Source organism: Hyperolius riggenbachi, chromosome 10, assembly GCF_040937935.1.
Source record: "Hyperolius riggenbachi isolate aHypRig1 chromosome 10, aHypRig1.pri, whole genome shotgun sequence".
Classification (NCBI taxonomy): Eukaryota; Metazoa; Chordata; class Amphibia; order Anura; family Hyperoliidae; genus Hyperolius; species Hyperolius riggenbachi.
In genome coordinates, this window is record NC_090655.1 from 9,099,661 (window position 1) to 9,111,749 (window position 12,089).

A 12,089-nucleotide genomic window follows, 5' to 3' on the forward strand; every position below is an offset into this window, starting at 1 on the left:
CCTTTATACCAGGAGCTTTTATTTTTTGTAGATGGAAGTCACTGCATTTCTTATTATACACTGTATTAATACTTCAATAAAAGAATTTGAAAAAAAAAACTGAAATAGATCAGCAGCTGTCAGTTACAACTGAATGTGCAAGGTAATGTCCATGTTTCCCTATGGCTCAAGCGGGAGATATTACAGTTTAACAGTGTGCTGACCAGGAAGCGGTTATGGTATAACGGCCATTTTCAAAATGGAGGACAGAATTCCATTGATCACAGCGGACAAACAGGACGCATGAGAGAAGAAAGATTGATGAGTAGACTACACAGGGGGCAAGTATGACGCGTGTATGTTTATTTTGACTTAATTTTCAGTTCAGGTTCTCTTTAAAGGATATAAATAACATTAAGAGTATATTAAACACATTTTTTCAGTAGAAAAAAAAAAACAAAACATACATTTACATAGATCTGTACAAGAGTCATAAAAGAGGGACAAATGGAGAAAGAGGGACAGAGGGACAATGGCCTCAATTCACTAAGCTTATCACCTGTCTTCAATAACGTTTCTAGAGTTAGCACCATGGTGATGAGGCGTGTCAGTGGTCCTCAAGCCACACCATTTCATGTATACTCCGGCCCCCCAGCAGTCTGAAGTATGTTGACCCGGCCCTCCACCCAAAACGTTTGGGGACCCCTGGTGCATGTAGTATTCAGGAAACATTTTTACCTCAGGCAAATCTAAAGTTACCTCTTCTGTCTTTAAGTTAACTCTCCAATCCTTAAAATAACTCCAGAGTTCTAGACAGGCTGTTAATTGACTGCGTGTGAAAACAACTACAGAGGAGGTAACTTAAAGGGGAACTGAAGAGAGAGGTATATGGAGGCTGTCATGTTTATTTCCTTTTAATCAATACCAGTTGCCTGGCAGCCCTGCTGGTCTATTTCTCTGCAGTAGTATCTGATTAAAACCAGAAACAAGCATGCAGCTAGTCTTGTCAGATCAGACTTATAAGTCTGAACCACTGAAACACCTGATCTGCTGCATGCTTGTTCAGGGGCTATGGCTAATAGTATTAGAGGCAGAGGATCAGCAGGGCTGCCAGGCAACTGGTATTGTCTAAAAGGAAATAAACATGACAGCCTCCATATACCTCTCTCTTCAGTTCCCCTTTAAGGAATGAAGAGATAATATTACTCTCTCACTGTGTGGAGGCAAGTTTTCTCTTGCCTTATCTCCAGCATGATCTTAGTGAATTGAGGCCAATGTCCCCAAAGAGGGAATGTCCCTCCAAAAAAGGGACAGTTGGGAGCGATGTGCACTGATAGCCTGCCAATACCAGATAAATCTGAGGCCTACAACATCCGGGGTGTATACACATGCGCATCATTGAATGTGGTCTACGCCATCAGGTGCATGAAATGCCCAGACAGGATATTGCACATTGGGGAAACGAAACAGACACTATGGAAACACATCAACACTCATCGCGCCACGGTGCAGACTGCGGACAAAAACAAAGAGACCGCTGCAGGACTGCACTTCGAGACATCTTCCCACAGCATGGAGGACTCAGATCGTAAATAGAATCATAATCGAATCGCACAAAGAATCGTAGCATGTAGATGGGGCTTTATGCCCTGTTGTAGCACCTGTTAACCATCTGTTCTTTAACAGCTAATTTAAATTAGAGAGTTTGTGTATGCCTGTGGTTAGGTGCTGGCATTAGCATTGGTTTAACGTGTGTATGTTTCTACTTATTGTATAGAGCCTTCAAGGTGGCCATACACTCATTAGATTAGCAGCAGATAGATCAGACAGATTTTCTGATCTGATGTGTTTAGGAACATGTTTTACTAGGAACAGATTTCAGTATGAAATCTATTGAAAATCAATCTGATGGCAGTTTGTCGCCACCAGATTTCCATTAGGTCCAATGCAAAATGATAAGCAATCTCAAGAGAGAAGCCTAAATTTTCCAACATGTCAGATCGATTGAAATCGATCGAAATAGACTACAAATTGATCAATTGATTTGCGATCAATCGATCAAAAAATCGTCTGAGTCCCTTTAGAGTGAATAGATCTAAGCTTTGATGAGATAATTTACATAGAAAAAAAAAAAAGAAAAAAAAAAAAGGGAAGACATGAGATCAGATTGCAGGAGACTCAACAAAATGATATATAAAGCCAGTGTATGTTACAGTATTTTGTACGGTTCTGATCCAGCTCTGAAACATGCCTGGAGAAGAAATGTAAAGTTTTGAAAGCTTGCAAACAAATCTCGTACAGTTATAGTCATTAAAGGTTTTACCTACACAATCAGTTCATTACATGCAAAATCTGCTGGCCCTCCTACTGCATGGAGTGATAAATGTGGCCAATCAGGATTGGATGTGTGTGCTGGGCTGTAGTGCAGAAAATAAAGTGATCTGGTTCTTGCGGCTACCATGACCGATAACACACATTAATGGGCATCAGTTTCCCAAACGTAACGCACAGAGCACAGGCATTCTTTAGGGACAGTAAAGCGCGCGCAGCTAACACTGCAGACTTGTGTGGAAGTCTCGGGTCTCAGACGGAGTGTAAAGACGATTTAGGACAATGAATCGAGCAGAGGCAGCAGATAAGGCAACCGTACGCCGGGAGATGAAGATACAGTGACAGCGTACAGAGGAGGTCACCTGATTACAGAGTGCCAACAAGTCCCTTGTCACACATTCACCCCCGAAAAGTAATAAGTAACACGAGACAAGACCGTTCCTGTACATCTGGAGGGATTTACCACGGAACAGTCGCCATCATTTATATACAAAGCGCTGCAAGGGAGTAGCGCAACACTGTGTCGCATTTCTGCAGTGCCGATACCAGAGCTTCCGAGGGGTGCGATAGCATCAAAGGACCACTATAGCGGAAAAGAAAGCAGTTCAAATCTGACAGAACCGACAGGTTTTGGACTAGTCCCATCGCCTCATGGGAGATTCTCAGGGTTTTCAAAAGTATTTCCTGAATGGCAGTTGGTAAGTCTGACAAAATAGTAAGATACCAACCAGCCTCCCTACACATTTTAGCAGTTACGCCCAGTGCACACCGAGCGGTTTTTGGTGTGATCCGCCGTCCGCATCCGCCTGGAAAAACGCTTGGCTAATGTATTGCAATGGGATGGTGCACACCGGCGGTTTGAGGTTTTTGCCAAGCCGCAAACGCGCCTCCTGCTGCACGTTTGCGGTTTGCAGAATAGTTTCGTCCTCAATGTAAAGTATAGGAAAAGCTCAAACCGCTCTGAAAAACGCTGCTTCAGAGCGGTTTGCCAGGCATTTTTGTTACAGAAGCTGTTCAGTAACAGCTTTTACTGTAACAATATGTGTAATCTGCTACACAAAAACGCACCCAAAACCGCTAGGTATGTTTAGAAAACCTCTCTATACATGCCTAGAATTGCTCTGAAATCAGCTCCCAAAACCGCTAGCATATTGCGGATCTGCTAGCAGTTTTGGTGTGCACTGGGCTTTACACTTAAAGTGATCCTTAAGTCTAGGGGGAAAAAAAAAATGAGCTTTACTCACCTGGGGCTTCCCTCAGCCCCCTGCAGCCAATCGGTGCCCTCGCAGCCCCGCTCCGATGCTCCAGGACATGCCGGCGAACACTTCCGGGTTCGCTGTCACCGGCCGACAGGCATGGGAACGTGAGTGATTTTTCGCGTTCCGAGCCTGTATATCGCCCCCTATGCGGCCATTGCGGCCTCCTTGCTAAGTGGATAGATGGACATCACTGGAAGGTATGTCCAGCACTGCTGCATCTGGGGGGGGGGGCGAGAGGGGGCACAGGGCGAGAGCGCGAGAGGGGGCACAGGGCGAGAGCGCGAGAGGGGGCACAGGGCGAGAGCGCGAGAGGGGGCACAGGGCGAGAGCGCGAGAGGGGGCACAGGGCGAGAGCGCGAGAGGGGGCACAGGGCGAGAGCGCGAGAGGGGGCACAGGGCGAGAGCGCGAGAGGGGGCACAGGGCGAGAGCGCGAGAGGGGGCACAGGGCGAGAGCGCGAGAGGGGGCACAGGGCGAGAGCGCGAGAGGGGGCACAGGGCGAGAGCGCGAGAGGGGGCACAGGGCGAGAGCGCGAGAGGGGGCACAGACAGAGGGGGAACAAAGCTTGATTTGCAGGAAATAGTAAACCGAAATCATGATTTTTTGACAGATATCGCTCAATTTAAATTTTTCCTAAAATTGCTCAAGCCTAGCGCCAGGTCTGACTGCCAGACACTTAGATGCGGTGATAAAGCAAACATGTCAGCTTCATCCCCCACAAGAATCAAGCCTTAAAGTGGACCCAAACTAAAAATACAAGATTTCAGAAATAAAATCTATTTTCTAAATTATAATGATAAATAGCTTTTTCAGCTGCATGATGACAAATATAAAATATTTTACATTTATTGGAGGAACCCCTCCCTTCTTTTCATATTGCCGGGACAGAATCCGGCAGACTGGTGGAGGAGATAAAAAACAAAACACAGGCTGCTACTGATGATGTCACAGGGGAGGTGATCTCAGCTTGTGTGAGATTTCACATAGACGACGCCCCTGTGAGGGAGGGGAGCTGATGACAAACACACCCATGATCTAAAACCTCCTAAGCAGCTCAAAAGTAGTGGCTGCCACCTGTATAACCCTAGTTATGAAAAGAATACATATATCCAGGCACATCGCCTCTAGTTAGGACATTAAATAGGTTATTAAGGAAGGGGAGGTGCTGAAGGGGGTGTGGCTAGAAAACAGCAAAAATCTGTTAACCCTTCGCACTCTAATGCAAATGTTCAAACAAATGCACTCACAGATTCACTCATCCAGGCACAACTGTTATCCCTACAGCTAAGTTAAAAGCCGGGGTCTTAGTTCACAGAAGAATGCATTCTTATGCTTAGTCGCCTATACTGCGCAGAAGTACCCAGGTAAACATAGGTGTCCTAACTCTGGCCCTGTAACATGCATAGTGCAGACATGCAAACACATTCATTGCATCAAACCTATCAATGGATTAGAAGCACACATCCTGACGTCCTCTCCTGGGACAAACAGTGCATCTTACCAATCGCACAAGGGAGCTAACGTCATGTATCCATGCGCACCATGCACATACACCAGCATAAGCTGTGCGCATGCTGACAAACACTAAGGCCTAGTGCACACCAGAGCGGTCCTGCTGCGGTTTGCGATCCGCTTGCGTGTGCGGATCCGCTAGGGTAATGTATTTCAATGGGCTGGTGCACACCAGAGCGGGAGGAGTTTTGCAGAAACGCATACTCCCGGGCTGCTGCAGATTTTGGATTGCGGATGCGTTTCTGCCTCAATGTTAGGTATAGAAAAAACGCAAACCGCTCTGAAAAACAGCACTTCAGAGCGGTTTGCCAGGCGTTTTTTGTTACAGTAGCTGTTCAGTAACAGCTTTACTGTAACAATACATGAAATCTACTACACCAAAAACGCTTCCCAAAACCGCAAAATGCTAGCTGAAACGCTACAGAAAAATAAGAAAAAGCATTTCAAAATTTGCTAGCATTTTGCGGATCTGCTAGCGGTTTTTGGTGTGCACCAGGCCATACAGGGGAAGGAGGGAGTGCATTGAATTAGACCCTAGCCACAGGGGTCAGTAACAAGAAAAAAAAACACATATATCCAGGCACATCGCATCTAGTTAGGACATTAAATAGGTTATTAAGGAAGGGGAGGTGCTGAAGGGGGTGTGGCTAGAAAACAGCAAAAATCTATTATCCGGGGTCTTAGTTCACAGTGTTTGTCAGCATGCACACAGCTTATGCTGGTGTATGCGCATGGTGCACATGGATACATTGCGTTGGCTCCCTTGTGCGATTGGTAAGATGCACTATCTGTCCCAGGAGAGGACGTCAGGATGCGTGCTCCTAATCCATTGATAGGTTTGATGCAATGAATGTGTTTGCATGTCTGCACTATGCATGTTACAGGGCCAGAGTTAGGACACCTATGTTTACCTGGGTACTTCAGCGCAGTATAGGTGACTAAGCATAAGAATGCATTCTTCTGTGAACTAAAACCCCGGCTTGTAACTTAGCTGTAGGGATAACAGTTGTGCCCGGATGAGTGAATCTGTGAATGCATTTGTTTGAACATTTGCATGAGAGAGTGTGAAGGGTTAATAGATTTTTTGCTAGTTATAAAAAGAGAAGGGTGAAAAGCATGCACTGAAATGCTTATAGGCTTGAAGGAGTGTTTATTTATCTTTGTATGTGTCAGAGTGGTGCAACTAAATATTTTGAATTAAAAAAAAAAAAAAAAAATAGGTTTGGTTTGGGTTCCGCTTTAAGGTGGCCAACAATACAAGTTGCCATAATAATAATAATAATAATAATAATAATAATAATGCCCAACTGCAATCAGAACAAAAAAAAATTGCAATGCAATCGCAAAATGTGAACGTTCCTGTGAGATTTCCATTATTTGCATTTTGCTATCCACAAGCGACCTGAAATAGAACACAAAGCTAAGAAAATCAGGTAAAGCACCTTATGGACCAACTCTAAATAAGAAGTGGAATCGCACTCAGCGCACGCCTGCGAAGCCTCGCTGGAATACAGTCTTCATTTTTTTGTACCAATCTGAGTTTTAGGGGTGATTATTACAGAGGTTAAAAACACATATAAAAACAAGATAACGACTTCAGACTCCCAGGTGCTTTCCTGCGGCCTCTTCTGCGATGCGCAATAAGTCACTTCCTCCTTCGCCCACACACTGTCCTCCGCTCGCTGAGCTCAGAGGAAAGGACGACGCAGCAACCAGCGGCTGATCACTGACACAATGCAGCGACCGCTGCCTGACTGTACAGCTGTACTGGCAGGAAGACCATTATTATGAAGTATTGTGTGTATTGCATGTATTGTAGTCTAGGGCTAATATAAGGGGAAGCCAATTAACCTATCTGTATGTTTTTGGGATATGTGAGGTAGGTCTGCACGATATGTATCGTTTTAAATTGAAATTGCAACATGGGGGGGGGGGGGACATTATGTAATCAAAGGAGCTTTTTTCTTAGGTGTATAATTTTCTGCGTTCCATTCCTATAATTCTCACATGCAAAGAGTTGGCCACGTTGAGCAATAGAACAAAAATCAAAGCTAACACTCACATCGTGGGTCCATGCACACTGGACCCTTTGCATAAATCCGCAATACAGTACAGGTAGTCCGACTTACAAACAACCCGCCGATGCGAACAGCATGGATTCAGTGTTTCCATGGGAACAAGTCAAAAAAAAATAAAAAAAAAATAGTGTTTTCAAATTGGACTTGTAGCTTGAGAAAATAGATTTTAAAAAATTCAAACAAAAAATGGCTTTTAACCTCCTTGGCGGTAAGCCGCTGCGGAGGAGGATTTATCAGGCCCAGATAGACCGATTTGCAGAATTTTTCTCTTTTTGTTACCTGCAGCTAGCACTTTGCTAGCTGCGTGTAGTACCCGATCGCTGCCGCTCCACGCCCATTCGCCGCTACCCACTGTGCCACCCCCCCCCCCAGACCCCTTGCGCAGCCTGGCCAATCACCGCCAGGCTACACTAAGGGGTAGATCGGAACTCCCCCAGATGCTATGATGTGGATGACGTCATCCCGATCGTCGCCATGGCGACAGGGGAAGCCAAACAGGAAATCCCGTTCTGAACGGGATTTCCTGTTTGCTCTGATTGCCGGAGGCGATCGGAAGGGGTGGGGGGATGCCGATGCACAGTGGCCATCATGTAGCTAGCGCTAGGCTAGCTACACGATAAAGGTAAAAAAAAATTAAAAAAGTGCTGCGCCGCCCCCCTGGCGATTTTATTGCAACACCAGGGAGGTTAAACTTGTATAAGCAGGTACAGAGGGCAGAGGTGACAGAGGGGGACACTGGAGGCACAGAGGGCAGAGGTGACACAGAGGGGGACACTGGAGGCACAGAGGGCAGAGGTGACACAGAGGGGGACACTGGGGGCACAGAGGGGGTACAGAGGAGGTACAGGGGACAGAGATGGCACAATGTTCCAACTTGAGAACAGATTCAGGTTAAAAACGAACCTACAGTCCCCATCTTGTTCGTTAACCGGGAACTACCTGTACTGCACTCCAAGTAAAGACGGTATAAACATTGCTTATTCTCCTTTCCAATACTAAAGCTAGACTATCCTTGCAGTAGATTAACACACTGCAACAGTATTCCTTCATCCTCATTGCAATTCAAGCCCACCACTAACTGCCAGTGAATCAAGACAGCCAATCAGGTGCGAGGCAGAACCACACTCGTGTTGGATTAGGCACTGCGCACACACACACCTGATCTCGCATTGTGCGATTTGTCATTCATAAAAGCAAAGGGCGCACTGAATTGCAATGCTAGGTTCTCACAATGCAATTTTCCCATCAGACCAATGGGTCAAAAAAAAAAAAAAAAATAATTGACATGTTCAATCTGTTCCCGAACAGAAGCAATTTTCAGATCACTACAAATCGATCTAGACAATTCTGAATGACCATTTCCACCCGTCGATTTGATGGGAACTTGCATAGTGTGTACCTAGCATAAGTGATTTGAGAAAGCGGCGGGAGATTATAAAATATCCGATAAACAACGCATTCAGCTTAGATCACTTGGCGGCCCTTTCCACGCCAAAAACCACCAGACAAAATGACGCAAATCAAAAAGCCAATGATGTGAAAAGGCCCAGAGAACCATCTCCAGTGATTGATCAAATAAAGGATTTACAGGACGCCTCTAGCAAAATACAAATAAGGGAGCAGTTAAAATCTAACCAAACCGATAGGTATTGGGCAAGTCCATCTCCTTATGGGGGATTCTCAGGGGATTTCTTAGTTTTTAACAGCATTTTCTGAGCGGCAGTTAATCACTTCAGCCTAACTGGATGTGTATTCATGTCCCGTGTAGTTGTGGGGGTGCACTGAAAGAGGCACATATGGTATTTTAACCGGGGCGAGTTGTAGAATACATTTTGGTGCGTTTTAAAGCTTGGACACATGTCACATAGGAAATAGGTAGGGACAAACTCAAACAAAAATTAATTTTCAAATTTATAATCAAACTTGGGAGAGTATTAGTGAAACGACACAAGACATACGGGGTAACATTTCAACCGTGATAAGTAGTAGAATATATTTTAAGGTTGAGGCCCATGTCTTGTGTATTTTTAGTAACAAACTGAATTAAAAGCAATACAATTTTTTGTATATTCTGTACCAAAAGCAAGACTTGCAAAATAAAAACAAAGTGACAATATAAAAGAAAATAAACTATATTGTTACCTTAGGAACTTGGCTTTTTAAATACGTGTGCCATAAGGGTATTATAATATATATATATATATATATATATATATATATATATATATATATATATATATATATATATATATATATATATATATATATATATATATATATATTAATATTACAGTTATTTTTGCAAATAAGGATTTGTAATAGATAGTGTACAATGAGAAAGCAAAAAACAAAAAAAACAAAAACACACCTTTATTTCCAAATATACATTGTACTATGAACATAATGTAAACATTGTAATAACCAGGATGGATAAGCAAATACAATTAGTGGGTTTACAGAAAAGAAAAAAAAAAGTATTTTACTTTTTTCAGCGTAATCATGTTTAGCATTATAGCCTCAGTTGTATTGCCGCAAAACGAGTTTTTTCTTATAGAAAACGACCTGCAAAATTCCATGACTTTGCAGGTCGCAGATGGTGCTGCCCTGGAGAGGCAGAGCTTTAAGCTGTAGCTCTGCCTCTCTGCAATCAATCTCTGCGGATCTCTGCCTCTCCCAGTGAAAGAAGACAGAGGGGCTGGGAGAGGCGGCGATCGGCAGAGATTGACTGCGGAGGAGGAAGAGCTTCAGCTCAAAGCTCTGCCTCTTCAAGGAAGTAAAGCCCTGCAAGGCCAGGCACTTTGCAGGGATTGTATCTCTATGAAGAAACACTCGTTTTGCGGCGATTCAACTTAGGCTATAATGCTAAAGATTATTAAATTAAAAAAAAAAAAAAAGTCCCCCCTTATTTTCCCTTTAAAATGCATCGAAAATAAGGTAATTAAACAAAAATTTCACTCAAAAGCCTAATTTGTCCTGAAATAAAAAAGAAAAAGAAAAAATTAAATACCAACATAGATCATTCAGGTGAGATAGGTAGTAATAAAGTTATTGGCAACTGAATGGAAGCAGTGCAGATATGTGAAAATTGCTCTCATCCTGAAGTGGTTAAACTGCCAAAATACTAAAATACCAGCCAGCCTCCTTACACACTATTTAGACAGTTGGGACTTAGCAACTGCCATTCAAGAAATTCTTTTGAAAACAAAGAAAACCATGAGAATCCCCCATGAGGAGATGGACTAGTCCAAAACTGATTGGTTCTGACAGATTTTAACAGATTACTAATTTTCACAGTTTTTTTTGTAAGTTTTATACTCACAGTCCTGCTGCTTTCTGTCACCTCGTAGACCTGCCTGGACGGCAGCTCCACATTCCATGACTACACACCGCGCTCACTGAAACACGCACGGTTTCCTCGCACGGATAATTTATGATTGCCATCTCCCATATTTTGTGAAATGAAAGCCACACCCTGGTATAAAAGCAAAACAAGAATGCCAGCCAGCAAAACAAAAACCTGTTATACCAGACGATAAAGCAGAAAGAGGGGTTTGCTGGGGAACCTGAACAGAGTAAAATGTAAAAACACCTGATGTAGCTGCAAATGACTATTACATACTTACCTTGCCGTCAGTTCCTCTCAGAAGCTCACCATTCTTCTTACAACCATTCCCTCCAGGTCTGACAAGATTTTGTCAGAAATGAAATATCAGTTGCTGTCAGTTATCCTGTCAGTTATAACTGACAGCAACTGATATACAAGGTAATGTCCACGTTTCCCTCTGGCTCAAGTGGGCGATGTTACAGTTTAAATAGTGGGCTGACCAGGAAGCTGTTGTCGGGTAACGGCCATTTTCATAATGGAAAACGAGACTCAGGCCCGGAACCCCCTACAAAGCGCAAATCCTTATCGCAAGCGCTAGCGGTTTTTTTATTGAGCGTTTTCTGGTGATTTTAATAAGTGTAAGCTTTTCACCAGTAATTGTGTAGGGATTTGCATTTTTTATTCTGATTGGTCCTTTTATTTTTATTTTTTTTAGTGTGCAGTAATTTAAAAAATCTCGCAAATTGCTCTGTATAGCGATTCATGAGCGATTACACCAGCATTTCTATACTTTACATTTCAGAAACGCTAACAATGCTGCATGTCCTGTGTTTGTGATCATCGCAATCGCTCCAGTGGAATTTAGCCCATCCATTAACATTAGCTGAGCGTTTAGGAAAATCGCTAGAGCTTTGAATCGCTCCCTAAACGCTCACAAAGTCGCGCTAGTGGGTTCCAGCCCTTATGGTCTCGTCATATGAATGGCTGATCAGGCCACTGGCTGGGGTGGGGACATATGACCACACACTGTTCATAATCAGATTGATTAGGTAGCAGAAATCTGACAGAACCGACAGGTTTTGGCCTAGCCCATATCCTAATGGCGGATTCTCAGCAAGGCTTTTATGCTTTATAAAGACACTCCCTGAAAAGGATTTTAACAAATATGCTGGCCAGCCTCCCTGTTCACTACACACTTTTCTGGCAGTTGGACAGAGCAACTGCCATTCACCAAGTGCTTTTCAAAATAAAGAAAACCCTGAGAATCCCCCATGAGGAGATGAGCTAGTCCAAAACCTGTCGGTTCTGTCAGATTTCTAACTACTGTAAATCACAGCAACATGAGCCATAAATTACTTTTCTCCTATTACTGTGGGAGAAATGTTCTTATTGGTAAAGGGTTGCGAGCACTTTAAAGGTTACAATTTTTGTAATAGTGGTCCTTTAAGTCAAAAACAAAACTACTGCAGATCAGCTGTGTTGGGGCAATAGAAGAAGTGATGAAATCTGTTGGGAAACAGGAAAAATCATTAATCGTTCCCCACACCAAATCTCTGGTCATAAAAGCTCTCATAGAATTGTCCCATGATGCAATTTCTTGGTATTC

The 12,089-nt window shown here is 43.4% G+C and overlaps 1 protein-coding gene across 1 annotated transcript in view; it reads right to left on the minus strand.

The window, feature by feature from the left end:
* The window catches only part of TTC31 (tetratricopeptide repeat domain 31), a 102,240-nt gene extending 91,708 nt beyond the window's left edge, over positions 1–10,532 (minus strand). The window contains exon 1 of the mRNA XM_068255049.1: positions 10,478–10,532. The gene's annotated coding sequence lies outside the window, so the exon portion shown is untranslated. The remainder of the gene's footprint in view (positions 1–10,477) is intronic.
* Positions 10,533–12,089: the final 1,557 nt, after the last annotated feature.